Source organism: Falco rusticolus, chromosome 2 (genome assembly GCF_015220075.1).
Source record: "Falco rusticolus isolate bFalRus1 chromosome 2, bFalRus1.pri, whole genome shotgun sequence".
Taxonomy (NCBI): Eukaryota; Metazoa; Chordata; class Aves; order Falconiformes; family Falconidae; genus Falco; species Falco rusticolus.
The window spans coordinates 109,332,073-109,345,078 of record NC_051188.1 but is presented as its reverse complement, the minus strand read 5'-3'; the positions used below and the strand labels follow the sequence as shown (position 1 = coordinate 109,345,078).

At 38.3% G+C, this 13,006-nt stretch overlaps 1 long non-coding RNA gene across 1 annotated transcript; it reads right to left on the bottom strand.

Annotated features, from left to right (window-relative positions):
• Positions 1 to 11,648: 11,648 nt before the first annotated feature.
• On the bottom strand, positions 11,649 to 12,575 carry LOC119143531. Its single transcript, XR_005102736.1, has 3 exons — positions 12,517 to 12,575; positions 11,946 to 12,066; positions 11,649 to 11,809 (listed from the first exon to the last, which is right to left on the bottom strand). It is a non-coding gene; the product is annotated as an uncharacterized LOC119143531 (long non-coding RNA).
• Between the last annotated feature and the right edge of the window lie 431 nt (positions 12,576 to 13,006).

The window sequence follows — 13,006 nt, the reverse complement described above, 5'->3', positions numbered from 1 at the left end:
TATATTTTTTTATTTAAAAAACCTGCAAAAACATACCACTTTAAAAAATTTATTCATCTTTCTGATACCCTAATATAGTATTGACAAAAAAAGCTTTCAGCTTGGTGTTGGAAACAAAACAAAGCATCAGCTGGAATTAAGGCTTGTTCTGTTGAATATGAATTCATCCACCTCCTTCAATTTTGAAATCTTAACAGCCTCACACCACATTCAGGTTGTTCCCTTGTACTTCTCTGCCTATTCATGCATCTTTATGCTCACAGAGCATTACATCTCTTTTGCCTCCCTGAACTTGTTTGTCCAATATGTTTTTCACATAGCATATCCTTCCAGAGTGTGTTTTCAGAAAGCAACACATGGGAAATGCTGTAGAACCTCCACTTTTTCAAGCTCAAGAGGGAAAATAACCAGCTGATAATCATTAGATTGTGGGAGCTGAAGGCATATATGACATAAGTACGTAAGCATAGCTTTCATTAAAAAGTGTATAAATGGCTAACCGGAGTGGGTAAATCTGTCCTGAAAATTATTTGGTGATACCTATCAGACGCGATCACAACATACAAGTTACACTGTGGTGTTTTCCTGACTATATCTTAAGGCAGTTTGGAAGACAGATTATGTCACCACTCCGTTTCTGGTTGCCATTATTCATGCTTCTATTGAATTCCATCTATTTCTGTTCTCATCATTGTTCAAAAACACTGGATTGTGCCACCACAGTTGGGAATCAGTAAGGAGGACCATGTCAGTTCTAAAAAAGGAAAGCTTTATGCTTTCACAAAAAAGGCTTTGTTAATTAGTGCTGCACAAGGAGGGAAATGACAAAACTCCATACTTTTCCATTTAAATGTTTGTAAAAGTGACTTTGTTTAAATTTCACTGAGTGTAGCAGGAAATGTTAAAGCTGAAAGAGACCAGACAGAACATACTAATGTCCTTTGGGGTGGGAGTGAGAGGGAAAGGGACTTAGGATTATATTTTCTTTATTTATACTCTTTCCTTTCCACTAGAAAACTGTGAACTTTTAAAGCTTGTAAAAAAAACCCTATTGATTTGACAGCCCTGAAGATAGAACGCTTCTTTTTATATAGACAGCCAGCACAACATGAGCAACCACAGTACCAAACCCCTGTGTTCACTGCTGATCTGTGGACAAAGGGAACAATTACAGAGCCAGGGCAACAGCTGTGCGAGATGCCTCCTTGCACACATTTGGCTGGCTGTTTCAGAACACCCTTATACCAGGACACATCTCACCTATCCTTAGGTATTTAAATTCAGGCAACCTATTTACTTACTCTATGCAGATAATAGCTAAAGAGAGCTGCTTCTAGAGCATAAGCGAAATCTCAAATGGATTCTTCCATTTGAAAAAGTGCAGGACGCTTACACTCCTAACTTGGAGTCTTCAGTTACATGCCCAAAATTAGGTGGATGAATCTAGATCTTAGCATATCCATACAAGGAATTGATGTTGAGTAGCAAGTATACTTTTAATACACATGCTAGTGCACACTGCATTCATTTCCTCATATAGACAAGATATAACTCACAAATGGGACTGTTGTTTATTAGGACAAATTAGTAAGATTCTGCTGCAGCTGTACAAGATAATTTCTGGAAACCGTATTGCTCCACTATCAAATAACTCATGCTCTGTACACAAAAATAATGTGCCTAAAGTACAAAACTTTAGCTTTTTTTTTCTATAGAAGCAAGGTTGCCTGTGGCAGTAAAATTTTGTATTTGGCTAGTCCTAAGAATACTGTTTATTTATTAGTGGAAATGATAATACTTATTTTGGCAACCAAAATTGACCTAATAAAACACAGATGTGTGAATGTAGCTATATTTGCATTCATGCAGAGATCCGCAATTTATGGTCACCTAGGGGCTCCCTGTGTCCGCAGTGAGCCACAGGCATTGGCTCCACACTCAGCAAAGCCACGGAAGCCTTTCTGTTTGGACTTCAGCTTCAGAGAGAGAAATGTGGATGTAGGTTTCATATAATTAATTTCCCGTTCTCTGCCTCTTCACTTTTTTGCTTGATTCATGAGAATCCAAAACCAATCTCTTGTGGCCAGCTAACTTTTATTTTTAGGTCAGAAATTAAGCTGCTAATATAAAGATTATTTTTCTCGCTAAAGCCAGGAAAATAGATTTCTCCTTTATCCTCTCCTGTCCAAACTGATCTCTCCTCCACAAGGTAATCAAACATTATTTCATGTTTCAATTCACCAGCTTTCTGAAGCTGATGAAGATGACCTTGCTTCAGCCACGTTCATCCTCCTCTCACCAAAATTTGACTTCTGCTCCACTACACCAGGGTCTGCGAGTAAAACTGACATAAAACCTGCCTTTATAAATTGCATGCCAGTCGACGATTTGTACACCTATCACATTTTTTGGTGTTGGTTTGCTCCAGACAAATATCAGCCAACCTGGTGCCTTCTTGCAACACTTCAAAGCAAAATTGATTTGGTTTGTATTTCTTTGGGACTTTTTATCCTGCGTGGTAGCTAAACAATAGTTGTTTCCCACCTGTTCTGCAGGTTCATCCTACAGCTTTTGCATGGATGGGAATACCTACACTTGCCTGCAAAATTTTAGAATAACTTCCATGCTTTCCACTAGTAGTTTACTGCATTAGATCTTGTTTACGTGTTTCTTCTGGTCTTCAAAAAACAACATACTCCACATCTCTGTTTTGGTTTGTTCTGCTTTGTTTGAAGTTGTGGCTAAATAATGCTGGCATCCCTATCTTAGCTAGGTATTCTGCAGCATCCATGGTCCATCCATGAAAGTCAGTTACGTTCCATAAGAACAGTTTTGGTTCAAGGTACCATTGGGAAAAAGTAAATAAGAGCGATTGGCTTGGACTTGAATTGAGGCCACAATTTCTAGGGAAAGCTAATCTATCAGCCTAGCTGCATAAAGAAATCTTTGAATATTGACCCTGCAGAACTTGGTTTCATTCCCTAGCAAATCTTGAGCAAAATTGTTTATCTGATTTTCTAGAGCAGGACTGAGTTACTGGCTTTGTATGAATTTTTGGTTCTCAGCGTATGCTGGTTGCCAAGCAAAACTCCATTGCCTGTAAAATGCCATACGTAGTTTATCTTTTTGCTAAATACCTAAATCAGTATCCCATGATTCTATTATAACTTAGAATGAAACTTACTACAGCTGTTTATTCCTCGGGGTTTTTTTTCTCCATAAATCATGTTATTTAATTTACTTCATTGATCATCTTGTGCCATCACATGCAAACTGCAGCAATTTACTAAAATAGGTCATGAATTTGGCTCCTGACATATAGGTGTAAAGCTGGTATCTCAGCATGAGTTCTTACCTCGCTGGCTAATCTGGGGAGGCATCGGTGTGTGTTAAAGCAGGTTTGCTTCATAGCCAAGCTTGCCACATAAAAAGTTAGTAGTGCACAAATGATTTTAGAAAGGGAAAGCCCCAAAGTACTAAAAATAAAGTTAATTTGATGCTTCCAGATTAACTACAATATGCATTTCTCCTGGATTCAATCTGATCAGCCTGGTTTTCATTTCGTTATAGGAGTAAATATCTGTGATTTCTCATGAGACCATAAAGTACAATCATTCACAAAGAGATAACAGCACGCCAGTGTGCTTTGAAACATGCAGCTGCATTTTGGGTTTGCGTGTGCACGAGTCCATTACTTAGGCTCCATTTATTATTTGATATAAAGTACTGATGTACCTACGAAGAACAACTGTGCTGCTTTGTCCTACACTACTGCAGTAAAAAGCAACTGACTGCAGCTTTTGAACATGTCCTTTGCCCTGAGTATCTCATTAACACTTCAGCCTTCGTTGCGCTGTATCTTTTTAATTTTTAATGCAAAACCTCAGATTGAAGTTGAAAGGAAAAGGAAAGTAAATAAGAATAAATAGGAAACGAAGATATTCTGATACAAATATGGATGTATGCACATGCAGATTTTATACGGTATCTAGACACCTAGAGGGAAGGAAGTAACAGTGAAATACAAATGTTCGATGAGCCTGTGTGAGTGCATTGAGAAGTGCAGTCATTAGATTGACACAAACATTCACAAAGACTAAACTGAAAATTATTTATGCTTTTTATGTCCACATATAGGTAATGTGGTGTGTAGCTAATAAAGAAAACATTTTGGGTTGGACAATGGTGGAAAGCCCTTGAGTTCATATGCTTATATGTAGGACTCCTTTAATTTCTTAAAGTCATTCATTTGTCTGAAAGGTATCTCTGATATTGTTCTATTTTTTTAGGGTATATGTCTTTGTGCTTGGACTGTGCATAATTTTTACGATTTTGTTTTTCTCAGTTACAGCCCAGTTTCATTCATAATATATAATAAACTGCAAAAGGGCCAAATTACACAAAATAAAACATTAACTTTTTCTAAAAATACAAAAAGCAGAACATTCCTGAAGTCATGATTATTGGTTTATTCTACTCTCGCTTCAGGAATTTCACTGACTTCAGGAGTTAATCCCTAAATGTTAATGTATATATAGATTATTTTGATTTGCATTTGCTACTCATCCTTAGACAAATCAATAATAATGTTAATATTTTTTGTAACAGTGAGTACATACGCACTGTGTATCTACACCGTAGAGTAAGAAGGGGGAAAGAAAGCCCCACAGTTCATTAAAGATGCATCAGGCTTTATTATTATTCAAAAAAGAGGAAAGAAAAAAGAAAAATGGGTGAAGAGGCCATCCTCTGCAGCGTGATAGAAGCTAGGCTCATATAAAACAAGCCAAAGAATTAGTTCCTTCACCAAGGAATGACATGAAACCCTAGCCATGGTAGCTGTAAAAACAGTTAAAGGTCTTCTTTGTGCTCATTAGCACTGCTGTGCTGGTATTCTGTGTTGGCAGCTTTTGGTTCTGCTGAGGCAGTCCTAAAGAAAGTTGTTACCAGCCTATATTCTACAGTTCACAGGCTCTCAAAAAGGACACATTAAAACAGCTAGAATCCCCAGGGCAAGTGGGGAGATTAAGTAGCCCTCTCCCTCGACAGAAGCCCCCACAGACAAAGCTTGGCATTGTGCATTCAGTACACTATCTCTTTCCAGTACTGAACTTTACTATTGTCCTCCCGGATCCTAGTTTACAAAGTGTTTGGGGGACTTTGCGTAACGGTTCACTGGCATCACCATTGACAGCCATCTGAGTGTGGGAACTTTTTTAAAGGACGTGATGCCCCCGAAATCATTGGCCTGCTCCATCAGTCCTTAAGCAGACGCCAGTGGCAGCGTTTTAGCGTGTGTGTGTGTTGGGGGAGTTGTTCCTCTGCAGTTTTCTTGGAGTCTTATCTTTCACAAGAATACAAATTCAGGCAGGCAAAGCAAACATGGATTAGTTGTTTCCCAAAGGATCAGGCTTCTTCACAACTTGTCAGTTACAAGTTGTGCTGCAGAGACTGCCATCACAAACACCACAAGGTGCCTTGGAATACTTGTAGAGTTTGGGGGGGGGATAGTAAACTACTGGGGGGAAATAACGGTACAGCATAAAAGTGCTGCTGTTCCAGTTATAGCAGCCATGGCAAGGATTCACTACCTACCCTGTTTAGTTCCATGTGCTTCGATGCTGAATTTTTTTCAAAATTTTTTTTAGTTAATTTAAATAAAGAGTAACAAAAAGATCTGATCTGATGCTAAGCCCCATCCCTTTTGATATGCTGGTTTTGACTGAAGGCTCAAAGAAGACCTGGTATGAGAGAAGCAGCCTTCCAGGAAACCCAAATTTGGAAAGAATACTGCAGCTGAATCTAGTATGTATCGTTCTCAGCTTGTTTCATGTTCTAAACAGATTTACCAGAGATTCTTTTTCTGATTCCACAAATGTTAGCATTGATGACTGGAAAACAGAAGAGGATCATTCTGGGCAAAAGCATGTTTAGAAGCAGAGTAAGTTCTGATGAGGAGCACAAGCTTCCCCCTTCCCACACAGTTTTCCTGTTTGTCCCTCAGCTGATCTGAGGAGCTCCACCAGTACCTGAGGATACAGAAAGAGTCAAGGTAACAAAATGCCGAAGGTGTGGAGCATGGTTTCTGTGAGGAGAGGCGTGCAGCAGAAGTGCTGGTGGAGCAGAAGGGAATGGACATTGGTTTGTGTTCTCTGGGGGAAGCTGAAAATACAGTAGAAAGCTGGTGGTGGTAGAAGACCAGGGGCAGCGTGGTAGGGTTTGGTAGGAAGCTGGATGTCAATGTTACAAACCCAGGGCGTGAGATGCGCCGCTCTTCAGTTACCCACACTTGCCTGACATTCACAGCTGTGCGCTGGTAGTATAAGGTGTAAACTGAAGAGAAACTGTGGGTTTGCATGGTTTGTATTTACAGTATGGTGGGTGGAGAAAGGCTGTGTGTTGACAGGCACATTGATCTTTACATTGGAAAATACTGTGATCACAGTGGAGTTAAATGAGATTCATATTTATGACTGAGAAAGGGAGGAGGAAAAAGGAAAATGGAGTAAGATTTTCTGCACTTGATGACCATGAAGACAAATCACGGGATCTCAGATTTATCTTTGATAACTGATTCCTGGAGATGAGACAAAAGCAGATATTAGATAAACCTGGACTTGGGTATGTATCTTTTCTGTTCTACAAAAGCAAAAATTAAAGTACGCTGCAGAAGATTGTAACTATTATGAAATCAGTAAATTGAGTAAGCAACTCACAGGGTGATGCTGTCAAGAGAACTACAGAAATACTGAAGCTGAAGTAAACAGTGGAATCTTTCAAATATTTGTCTTTAGTCTGCCCTAGATTACTCATTTTCCTAACCATCCTTGTATGAGAACATGATGTATGGTAGGATTTGGAGATACCATAAATACAGAAGAAAATCAGACATCATTTAGGGAAAACTGTATTGACTATAAGGACTAGCAAAACTGAACTGGGACTGAGTATGTGAACAACAAGGTCATAAACTAGGGGACTTAGATTATCTACAACAAATTTGAGAATTCTTGATTGTGAAATGATAAAGGAAAACCACCTGAGTGTACACATCAATCACAAAATGACAACTGGTAAACAGTGATGCAGAAACAAAGCTGAGGGAGAAGGTTTGCTCCCAAAAGCAGTCATTAGGAGATACTCATCAGGGAAAGAGAAGGTAATGGTGAAACACAAAGGTGGTGTTCACACAATGCTAAGAAAAGGCATGAAGTGGCCATCAATAAACCCACCGATTAGAAACGGGCATCTGTGCATCAGAGAAGTAAAATTCTGGCACAACCTTAGGGATAATTGGTGCAAAATCAAATGTAAAACATAATTCCTTTGCAGAAAAGTTAATGAGTGAATTAGGAGTTAATGTTTAGCAAAACAGTATTTCCTCTGAAATGATGATTTATCAAAATCGAAACATCAGATGAATGAAAAAAATCAGTTAAAAAGAGAAAATTAAAAAAAATAAAGTTCTAATAAGACAGGATTGAGTGAGGCAATAAAATTTTCCTTTTTAAAACACTTCATGTAGAACTTAATATGTACTTTAGTAGTAAAGACAAAATTAGAGAATGTCCTCTTCAGCAACCACATACTTCAGACTTTGTAGATTTTTTTTATTTGGCTCCTGAATAGGAGAAAAACACAGAGTTGCAACATTCCTTATGAAGCCCCGAGTACAATTTCCACACTGCCCTAGCAATTCTGCTAGGAGCAGCAGGTTTGTGGATGGCAATTCTGCCAGCAGCAGTCAGAACCGGGGGGACTACTCTCTGGCCTCGGTCCAGCTTGCTGCAGATTCCCAACTGAATAGATGGCTGTGGTATTTGGGAAAAAATAGTGCATTGCTTTTAAGAGCATGCAGTGCAGTGGAGAGCACTAGCTGGCTGGCTGCTCGGGGGGAGAGCTGACTCAAAGCAGCCATTTGAAGGCAGGTGGTGTTATTGTGGGCACGAGGAGAACCACCAAATGAATGCTTCCTCGAGGACATTCTGAATCAAAGGGTCTGTTATAAGACTCCCCAGGCATCTAGCCATTATGTCCATGGTCTCTGCAAATTTTTAGTCTGCAAGTCCTGTGTAAACTCATGACTACAGGATAATAATAGGAATTCTGTAATTTCAAAATAAATTGTTCTTCAGAGGTTCTTGTTTATTAATATATTAGTGGTATGGAAAATTAACTTGGTCCTCTTCTGTAGATACTTTATCTTCTTTCGTACATGTTCTTGTGAGGGTATACTTATTTATAGGCTCATAAATAAAAGCTTAAACTGGTATTAGTTAGAAAATATGTCACCCCTGATCTTGAAACTAATTGGTTTATATGGACTCTGTTTAATTTGCATAATTTCCTCAGCATGATGTCTTTACTCTTCTTTCATTTTAAAGGGGGAAAAAGTCTTTTTTTCAATACTGAATGGAGAATTTTAAAAAATAAGCCTTCCAGTGATTAAAGGTTAGGTGTAATGTTTCATCTTGTACTAAATGGATCTATTTCTGTCACATACTTTGAGACTCAGATTTTAGTCAGAAGCCAAAAATATTATTCATAGACATGGATCCTTGTTAAAGAAGCGTTAACCTTGCTTTACCCTTTCCGCACCAGGGTTGTACAGCAAAATGTACATTCTAGTGGGTCCTTACTTCCCTGTGGCAATTACTGGAGAAAAATACACTAACTGGTGGGTCACTAACACCTGGCTGGGTTCCCCCACACCAGATGAGAGGTTATCTCATCTCCCTCCTTACAGCTGCCTAAATCTTTCTAAATACTCAGCATTTAAGAGTATAACTCCAACCACATTTCTCTAATGAAATAAGCCACTTGTTGCATTTGCCGTGTTTCTCAGTAGGCTATAGCTGGTGCCAAAGCAGTTCTTTTAAGTAATCAATAATTTCAGACCTCCTATTTTTGGCTAGCAGTAGAACTTGGTTCTACTTAGCAGTGGCACTTTTCATTTAAATTACCTTTAGAAGAACTAAATCTCCAAAATCTGAGGTTTAGAAAGGAAAATGTATGTAGCCCCGAATTCTCTGATGCTTTTCATTGCTTTACTTTAAAGTGTATTGACATGTTCTAGCACTAATAAAAGGGTGTATATTTTATTTCCAGGACTTGCCACAAAATGGTAGTACAAATAACGAGTGAGTGTGGTTCTGTTCCCATGGAAGTGAAGTTATGCAATAGCACACCCATTTCTTTTATAAGGAAGCAGAATGACAAGAGTGGCACTGCTTGTTAGCTAACTGATACTTTGCTTTTTGCTCTGTTTTTAATATTAGCTACTATTAAGTCCATGATGACCACAGTGTATATACACAAGAAAAAAAAAAGGCCAAGAGTTGTTGAACAACTCTCCTGTGTCTTGTTAGCTCAAATGTGAAATATTGCTCTCATTCATTGTTGGAATATAAACCATATGACCTGTTGTCATGCGGTCCTAATATGAACATTCCTTGGTTTACCTGAAGGAATAAAACACGTATTAAACATGTAGTTTTGTAAGTGGGCTCTTAGGCCTGTATGCAAATGGCAATTCAATGTGATATATATAGATCATGATGTAAAATTCGACTGGTGTTTAAGAAGGTAAACTGTGATCTCTTAGGTCTTATCCCAGTCCTGAAACAATCCTTTTTATTACTGTCCTAAGCAATGTACTAGGCTGCTGGGCAAAAGTCTTTCTCTTTATACAACCTGCCTGCCTCACTGACATTGTTAGAAAAGCAGATTAGGAAATGGCAGAAAATAATGAAGTAAATGAGAAGTATTACCACTGTAATTTTGGAATATGAGTTGAAAGTGTAAAAGACCAGTGTAGCAGAAGAGACAAAAGTGACTGATTCCTCCTTTAGTTAATCACCTCTTGTTAGGTGGAGGGAAAAATGCAAACTTGCGCTATAGGCAGTGCAAAGAAATGCTCACCCAGACACCACTGCTTCAAGGGAAAATCTTTGAAAGGGCTAGGTTAAAAACAGCCAATATGCCATGAATTGGGGATTAAATTACATTGATATCAATTGAAATCAGTACACTCAAGGTGAGAAGATTATGCAGGAATACAGCCAAACAGAAAGTGGATGGACATATATAGAAGTACACGTGGTCTGAATGTCTGGTTCTCGCTAATAGGTGAATAGTATTGCTCAGAATGTAGGGATCTATGGCAAATCCTGACTTCAGGATAGTGTGTGGAAATCTGTTTTGCAGTTTGGTACAAAGGCAGTTTAGTTGGCCAAGTTTCATGCAGTTTGACCAGCGTGTTGAAATTCAACAAAGCAGCCGCAAGTCTCAGCATAAAGAAACTGAGAGTGAACAAATTAAATACTCATTTTTCTCATGCATCTCCTCATGTTGCTGTCCAATTAGAAGTCAGGTTTGGCACTGATTTCTGGGGTTTTGTCCTAGAAAGGTAACAATGAAATCCAAATACCTTGATTTTTGTTCTGCTATTGCAAAACACAAATCATGTAACGTATATTAATCTGAAAGTAGTATTGCATAAACATACAAAAGCTGAAAAGTAGCTCTGTGACATATTTGTCACTGTGCTAGGACACATGCATGATGCTGTGATAAACACTCTACAAAGCACTTGTTAAGACAGCCCTTACCCCGCAGGAATTTGCAGCCTGGGAGACAGAGAGAGATAAGATAAGATGCACCTGGTAACCAAGAAGTGATGCTATTTACATTTTTCTTTTCTGTTTGCTTTCTTTTCCCAGTGTTTCACCCCCTGTTTTATAATGAAGTGCTGGATTGGTTGATGTGACACTTTTGAGTCTCTAGGAAGAATCTGATTGAAGAAGAATGGTGGCTGGCACTGGGCTTGGGAAATCATACTTTACAACTTAGGCAGCAGCGAGGAAAATAGAAAGACAGTGATGACTGGAGATGATTCTTAAGGCCCAGTCCCTGTCAAACACTCAGCATTTTGACTCCTGTCAAAGATAATAAGGAAGGGAGTATTATTCAGAAAGGGATAGGAAGTCCTGTGTGCTCAGAGGGTATTTTTTTTTTTTCTATTTAGATATTTAATGCATAGCCCACTCCTTCTCTCAACAGTGCAGTCTTTTGATGAACAGCAAGTAACTGTCATAACACAGGAATAAGAACTCAAGTGGTGCTGTTGCTAAGGATTTTCATTTACCTTGATAGCTTCCAGACTAGATATGAGGCTTTGTTTGAGTTCCCAAATGTCATTAGGTTTCTCAGGGTTATTGCTATGCTACAAGACTTGCCAAAGCTTTTCTAATCCTTTCCACTTCTCATTAGAAGTTGCTGTCACTTTTCCCCAGCTTCTGTATCTGCCTGTTCCCTGGTTTCCTTCAAAATATTCCATCTGAACTGTCTTCAGCATTATTTCCTGCATTTCCTCTCCTTCACTTTTCCCCTTATCTCCTTCTAGTAGCATAGTATCATCATGTGAAACTCACAGCCAAGTTTTCAGGTTCATTTTGCCCACTCCTATCCTACTCCTTTCTCTTAGTGAGCACTTTGTATGGCTATACCTTGCAGCATCTGCCACGTCACACTGTACATTTTCCAATGTGTTCTTTGTCACCTGCAAAGGTTTTTAGTAGTCTCAGTTATCTTCCCATACTTCAATTAATTTTGTTGGTGATACTGAAAAATAACAGGCTTACCTCACCTGAACCTCTGTGTTTTGTTTCGTTGTTTCAAAAAAGGTTTGCTTTTGTTATCTGAATAGATTTGGTTCCTGTTCTCCTCCGCCAGTTTGAAACTGTCCTTCCCAATGAGAAACGAAAATAATATCTTTGGTTCTTCTGCCTCCCCTGCTAACAGCCCACTCCTGTAAGAAAGTGGAATAGGCTCGAATATATAGCGCGGGCTACAGCATTGCAATAAATTCTTAACAACTGTAATATAAGAATATGCAGTGATACTCAAACAGGTAAGGCTGTGATACCCACCTCACAAATACTTACTGTATAGTTCGAGTGTAGTCTGCACAGACTAATAACAACATGCTTTTATGCTTGGTTATTGTAGCACAGTAGATGGCAAATGATTATGAATCAGGTTGAATGTTATCCAGATGCACTATAGCTGTTCAAGTACAATATTTATGATCGTTTTGAAATGGTATAATATCTATAGCCAATCTAAAAACTCTTAAACATGCATTCAAACATGATTAGCAGTAATTTATCTGAACAGAACATGAACAGATAAGCACCTCAATTGACAAAGTTATACTCAAAGCAAAAAAGAATTTGATTAATATAAAGCACCTGTACTCTTTAAATCATTTTAAAGGTGGCATGTGTTTTCTTACGAGATTAAATCTATGTAGTATCAGTGTTTTATCTCTGCTCTGTGTGTCTGATAATCTCAAAAGTAGTATAAAAGACACATACAAAGGAATGGATTTGAAAGAAGACACAGAAAGTTAGCAACACATATGTTTTCACAACAGCATTTTAACCATTTATCTTAAGAGCTTTGGAAGAATTTGTCCTTGGCTTTGAAAACAAACAGTAAGAATTAAACACTTACTTGGGTGTTAAAACTCAAAAGATGTGAAAACAGTAAAGCACGAGGCAACTTCTTATCATCATCACACTTCATATGTACTATACAGAACACAGGAGAACACAAGGAACTCTGTTGGTTTCCATTTAGAATAGCCGGATTTATTATTCTTTTCTTCCCCTGCTTAGTGTCTAATGTGTAGCATGTTTGGAGAATAAGACTTGATTTTGATGCTCATATTTCACATAGATTCATTACAATTTCTCTGTCATCTTCTCTAATTTCAAAGAAAAATGCATGTTCCAAAATGGGGCACGAGAAGCAACGTTGCCCCTGATAAAGGATCTCCTGCAGTTCCACAGTCATGAAAATAAAAAGCCCATCTTAGAAATTTTTACTGGAAGAATTAATAGTACCATCATGTGCCCTGCTTGCTTAATTAGACTATTGATGCAACTTCTGCACATTGACAATATAATTTCTATAAGCCAAGAAGTAATGCAAGTTCATAGGA